Below are 6,722 nucleotides of genomic sequence, written 5' to 3'. Positions count from 1 at the left end.
CCCCTTCTTAATTACAGCATAGCTTCTGGAGCAGGGAAGAGACAGCAGAAGAGATGCTGCTTGATGAATAGCAGTATGGGAGGCATAAATTAAAGGAATTCATAATATGAAACATTTTTAAAGTTTAGTACCCTCTGTCTGGTTGTTATTTAAGCCGTTCCCTGACAAAGGAATTCCTTCATGTGCAGAAAATAACCTGAAGAACAGTATTTGCATGGTTTAAAAAAAGAAATCAAAGCAAACCTGATCTCTATATCTAGACTGTTACAGGGACAGCAAAGGAAAAATCTCATTTTTCAGCCTGCATGCAACTCCTTTCCCTATGTGAAAGTGACTCTGTGGCACCTAACCCACAAGTTTGAGGGTATGGAAAACAAAGTTTTACGTTTCTCTTTCAAGCAATCAATTCCTTTATTTTTTTTTTTCTTCTTGAGTTTCTCTGATTTTTCTGTATTTTTACTTCAAAAATATGAGATTCAAGTCATAGCTACAAGTTGATAAAGTAGTTATGTTTATCTAAAAAATAAAATCTGTGTAAAAAGACCACTTTTTTTCTTAATTAAGATTTTTGCCAGGTCATTACATAGATGAAATTCATCTTCTAATCAGAGATTGTCCTTTAGGTTAATAGTGTAAAATAACACCTGTGGGACTTTAAGACATTAGACAATTAATTGTCTGTAAAACTTCTGTTTCAAAATTTGAGATGCCTTGTGCTACTAATGAATGGTAGAAGAGTGTTGCACTTTTTTTAAGTGAAACATCATCTACCTGGTTGGGAATGGCCCAGACTAGCAGAGGACTGTGATACTCCAATGGAATTTAAAGCACACAGCAAGAAATACTTGTGGTTTTTTTGGTTTTGAACAATCTTTCTTTCATGCTTGATTTCTCTCCAGAGCACAACAAAAGGACAGTCAACAGCTCAGGAGCCCTGTTACAAAATTCTCAAGGGATGTTGGTATGAATTCTGATTTGGTGAATCTCCCATGGTGGGTATTTGAAAGGTGAGCGTTACTCAGGTGTTTATGGCTTCATGTTTTGAGCCAGCCTTACCTCGCCTTCTCTCCCAGTGTCTGCAACGAATCCTGGTACCATTACAGTCACTTGGATAACACTTCCTGAACAGATGCATGAAACACTGGATAATCATAGAATCATGGAATGGTTTGGGTTGGAAGGAACCTTAAGGCTCACTTAGTTCCAACCTCCCTGCCATGGAGAGGGATGTCAGCCACCAGACCAGGTTTCTCCAAGCCCCGTCCAACCCAGCCTTGAACGCTTCCAGGGATGTGGCATCCACAGATTCTCTGGGCAACCTGTGCCAGTGCCTCACCACCTTCCCAGGGAAGAAATCGCTGCAAATGTAGCAGTAGTGACAGGCAGCATCCACTGACATGTTAATATATTTTCCACTTGATGCCAAGCCTTGATATCCACACTGGAGAACAACCATGGACTTGATGTGTGCTGATCCCAGCACCTCAGATGGATACTGCTGCTGAGCAGGGAGAAGTCACTGTGCACAGGGATGGGAAAACACTCCGTGGCATTTCTGAAAGAGCTTCATCCTGCTGGGGGTCTGGAGAAAGCTGGGCTGTCTCAAGCCCTCCCACAAGGCTGAGGAACTGTGCTGCGCTGAAAAAAGCATCAGCAGGGCAGAGGTGTGGAAAGGGCTTTAAAGAAAGGACGAATAAAGTTGTTTTGTGAGGGAATTCACATCCAGCTCAGTGCTCTGGACAAGTTTAAATGGGATTTATTGCTCAACCAGAGAGCTGTTTGTGAGGTTGGGATCTATACATACAACACCTGAACTGTGATCTGACTTCTGCAAACAAGTAGTTTCTCCAGGCCCTCGTGGCTGACAAACGCATTCTGTGATTGCTGTCCCTGAGGGCAGATCCTGTACCAGGGTTAATGGAACCAAGCTCAGTCTAATTTTTTTCCCAGAATTTTCTGAGCAAACAGTTATCTGTTCTCTGCCTTGAAGATACAAACTCAGCGGTGGACTTGCTGCGGGTTGATCGTTTTTAAAGCAGTACTGTTCTCTCTAGACATGTGTGGGTGTTCTCTTAGACCTCTGTTTTAACAGACTACAATTACCAGTGCCACTGTAAATTTATTTAACACAGAAGTAACACTGACAGTGGCCGAGAGGATGCAGCTGCTAAAGCTCCCTGAAATATCTGGGAGTTGTATAGTGTGTCTCATATTTTCTGTTTTGAAAATGGCTCAGTTCTAATAAGAAGGTGGATATTCCAATATCTTCCATCAGTGAGTACTTGGGCTTCATCTTCCAGCTAGCAGCTTGGTTCCAAAAGAGTCACCTGTGATCTGCGTTTCATTGCTTTCCTGCCGAGTGTGATGTCTCTCTATCAATGTCACAAGAAAACTTGTTCAAAGTCAAGTTCGGGTATTGACATTGATGTGGAATTAGTTTGTCAGATATTTACATCACCCCTCTGCAACATGCTTTCCTTTAAACCTGCAGATGTCTGGAGCAATTTTATGTAGTAAAAGCACAACGTTCTCCTGAGTGCAAAGGCCACTTAAACAATGTCAAAGGTGATTTTTCTACCATCTGATCTTCTGATGTGAAAAATGTGGGTATTAATAAAATTGAAATGAAGTTAGGTTAAGTTATTGCTAATACAGGTTTCTGAAAAAGGACCTGAAGGTGGTTCCACTTGTGCTATCATGCAGTCATGAAAACCTCTGCATTGCCCAGAGAAATTGTAGATGCCCCATTCCTGGAAGTATCCAGGGTCAGGTTGAATGGGGCCCTGAGCAACCTGGTCTAGGGGAAGGTGTCCCTGCCCATGGCAGGGGGTTTTGAACGAGATGGGCTTTGAGGTCCATTCCAACCCAAACCATTCTATGATTTTCACAAAGCCGACAAATCCACAGTCTCATCCTGTCACAGCTTCCACCTGCTCCTGTTGTGCATATCTTGCCTCAGTTCTGCCAAAGTCTGTGGGTTCTTGGGTGTTTGACCCTGCACCTCTTTTGTCTCTGATCAGTTTTTCCTGTGATCTTGATAAGGTCAAGAACCCAGAGGTGGGATTAATTTCACCTCCCTCAGGTGCTGCCTGCATTGCTCAGTGTTGGGAACATCAGGCTCACCTTGCAGGCACAGCAAAGGAACAGATATTATCCATCTGACTGATTTTTAACATCTGAATTATGCCCTATGATGGGCTATTTTTTCCCATTGACTCTAAAAGCACCTTGATAGCTAGTTCAGGTGTAGACCTTTAGACCCTTTGATGAGATGAACCCAAATCACACAAGCTTTTGACTGATGAATGTAATCTTATTTGAAAATGTTGTAAATCAACAATTTTTAATCTGCTTTCTCTGAAGGTGCTACTTTTTAAAAAAGAAAGTTTTTGCTCTTTTTCATTTTTGGTTTTGCACTGTTTTCTTTGGATTTTGTTCCTCCTTTTTCATTTTTTCTTCTGCTTTACATCCCTCTTAAAAGACTTTCCTAACTTTTCCTTCATTATCTATTTAAAGTATAAGAAAGTTCAGGAAAACTTAAGCACAGAATTGCTTTCACATGCTAATATTTCATAAGATGTTCAAGAAAGAATTTTTAAAGTTTTTAGACAAAAGTTGATTTTACATTTTCAAAAAAACCCTAACTTTTAATGAACTAAAGAGTGATGAACTCTAATTATAACAGTGAACTGTAATTATACCATTTCATATTTTCATCAATACTCAGGCTGACTGCAAATGTTGGCACAATGAGGTCTCTTTTACTGACACATCCAGAAATAGTTTTATCTATAAAATTCTGATGACACTGACTAAAGAACAAGTTGTTCAATACTTGGAAGAGTCTTTTACTTAAATGTTACTCTTTTCTTTTCTTTGACTGTAGAAAGGCCATATAGATAGATGAATGAATGAAAATAACAAGAGACAATGTAGAGATCTGGAGAATAAGTGATATTCAGAGTTTGGAATTAATCCAAAACATCTATTGTGCTGTTATTATCTCAATGGCAATATCTCTGATCTGCTTATGATGAAGGGAGATGACAAGAAAAATGGAGAGGGACTTTTTACAAGAGCATAGAGTGACAGGACAAGGGGGAATGGCTTCAAACTGATGGTGAGTTGGTTTATATCGGATATTAGGAAAGGCTGGATGGGGCTTTGAGCAACCTGGTTTAGTGGAAGATGTCCCTGCCCATGGCAGGGGGGTTGGGACTGGATGATCTTTAAGGTCCTTTCCAATCCAAACCATTTTGTGATTCTGTGATTCTATAATTTGTTGTGTAAGTGTTAATATACACAATCTGAACAATTTAGCAAACCTGAAAAACAACCCCAAGTGCTGTTTCAGGCATCATGGGGTGATAACACAGGGGGGATGGTGTGAAGATGTGTGGTCAATGCAGCCCTGCTGGGGCACCACCAGGAACAGCACGTGCAGTGCTGACATCCCAGTGCTGGAAAGACGCTGCTGGAGTTTAATAAGGTGAAACACAAACAGTCAAGGAAGTTGGATTTCTCTGATGCCAGAGAGAAGCGGAGGACAGACAGAGCAGCTAATTGGGTGTTCAGCCATTGACTGGGTGTGCATGTTTTCTTTTTGAATGTAAATTCCTTCTGGGCATAAATCCTTAGCAGAAGAAGAATTAATGGAGATACCTGGTGGTTTGTATCTAGACTGTAAAAAATTTGAACCTGGTGTTGTCTTTTTCAATTTTTTTGTGTGCAACATCTAGGATAGGGGGATCACTACTAAGCTGCAATTATTACTGTTAATGAAAGAGAATATAAAATTTATCCATTTCTCTCTAAGACCTGCAGAGAAATTTTGATTCAATAGCACACAGTGAATATTAAATTGCATCCTTTCAATAAAAGAGTAGCTAAACTCCTAAAGGTGTCTATGTGTAAACCTAAAAAAAAATTGAGCTCATTGAGTCGTGCCAAAGTTTCTGCTTGGTAAATATGTAAATCACAAAGCACTGCACCAGTCTATTAAAACATGATCTATTAACTGAAAACTTACTGCTGGTTACTATGAAAATGGGACTTAGCTTATGCTAACTTTTTAATGGTGAGTTTGCACATTTTTGGGGGAATATCTGAAATGGGAGCGGATGGCAAGATTCTGTAATCAGCACCTTATCTTTAACTTCTCATCCAATTTCCATTTTGAAAGTCTTTAATGGAGAAGCAAGGCATGTTTAATTGATTGCCATTAAAATCTTCAAAGGAATAAGCAAGATGAAAGTTGTTTCTAATTACTGCATTATGATGTAAGCTTAACGATACGACACTTCTCCAAATTGATTTTATTAGAATTTAAGATGAGGAATTAATTGAGTTGCTGTATTGATCCATTTTATTTTTCCACCATTTAACATGTCCAGTGGAAAAAAAAAGCTATTGAGCTGTGGAATAGTAATGAGGGCTTAAGAAAGAAAGTCGAAGTGAAGATGGATAGGCCAATAAAAATAACTTATAAAAACCAAACTGTGATGGCGGAATACAGTGGTAGAGACTAATTTGTCTCTAGGTTAATTAGAGCAAATTAAGGTTAATTCTTTTGTTATTTAACTTTTATTTCTTTGTCTCGCTTCATGTTACCTGTTTTTATCTGAATAACTGGTTTCCTGGCAAAGCAATACTCTGAAAATCTCCATCCAATTCTGCTGCATTTGTCTTTGAAAATCTCACTTAAAATTACCCGAAAACCTAAAAACCACTTCCAGGCATATCCTTGATTTTTCCTAAAAGTATTCCTAAGGGTATATAAGATTGATTTCTTTCACTAATTCTCTTAGAACATGATTCCTGCTTTTTTTCCTTGGATGTCAGTGCAAGACAGGTGCTGTTAAAGCACGAAACACATGCTCCATGCTCTCTTATACATGATCTCCTCAGATATGGGCACTGAAGATCCTGCTTGGGTTCGTCTTAATCCGCTTTTTCTCAACTAAACTCTGAGTTCCAGGAATGAACATGCTTGTATTGTACAACAGCTGTACAACTACTGCTGCTTATGGCTTTAAGCTGAGGGAGGGCAGGTTTAGATTAGATATTTGGAAGAAATTCTTTGCTGTGATGGTGGTAAAGCACTGGAACACGTTGCCCAGAGAAGTTGTGGCTGCCCCATCCCTGGAAGTGTTCAAGGCCAGGTTGGATGGGGCTTTGAGCAACCTGGTCTAGTGCCCTTGGCAGTGGGATTGGAATTGTATGATGATTAAATTCCCTTCCAATCAAAGCCATTCTATGATTCTAACTACCCACGGAGACATCAACTCCATGGGTGTGATTGAATGGAACACATCTAGTCCATCAACAAGGTGGGTGAGGGATGCCCATCAGATCTGCTGCAGTGAAAGGAAATTTGATCTTACAAATAGAACCCACTGAATTATTTTACACCGATAGTTGTTCTCTGTGTCATGCTGGGGTAGCTGTTCATAACATCACAGAATCATGGAATGGCTGAGATGGGAATGGACCTCTGGAGTTCAGCTAGTACAACCCCCTCAAGCAGGTCCAGTGAAAGCAAACTGCAAAGGACTGTGTCTATTTGGGTTTCAATTATCTGGATGGATGAAGACTCCGCAACCTCTCAGGGAATCCTGTAAGGTCAGTAGGGAAAAAAAATCTTGTCTTAGAGCTGAAGGCATGGTTTCACCTCATCCTTCTTCATAAATTCTGCAAACAGCATTTCCTCTAATTTCTTTCTT

The sequence above is a fragment of the Pipra filicauda genome, unplaced genomic scaffold, assembly GCF_003945595.2.
Source record: "Pipra filicauda isolate LSUMZ 115617 unplaced genomic scaffold, ASM394559v2 scaffold251_size2273266_pilon, whole genome shotgun sequence".
Lineage (NCBI taxonomy): Eukaryota > Metazoa > Chordata > Aves > Passeriformes > Pipridae > Pipra > Pipra filicauda.
This window is presented reverse-complemented; position numbering follows the sequence as displayed.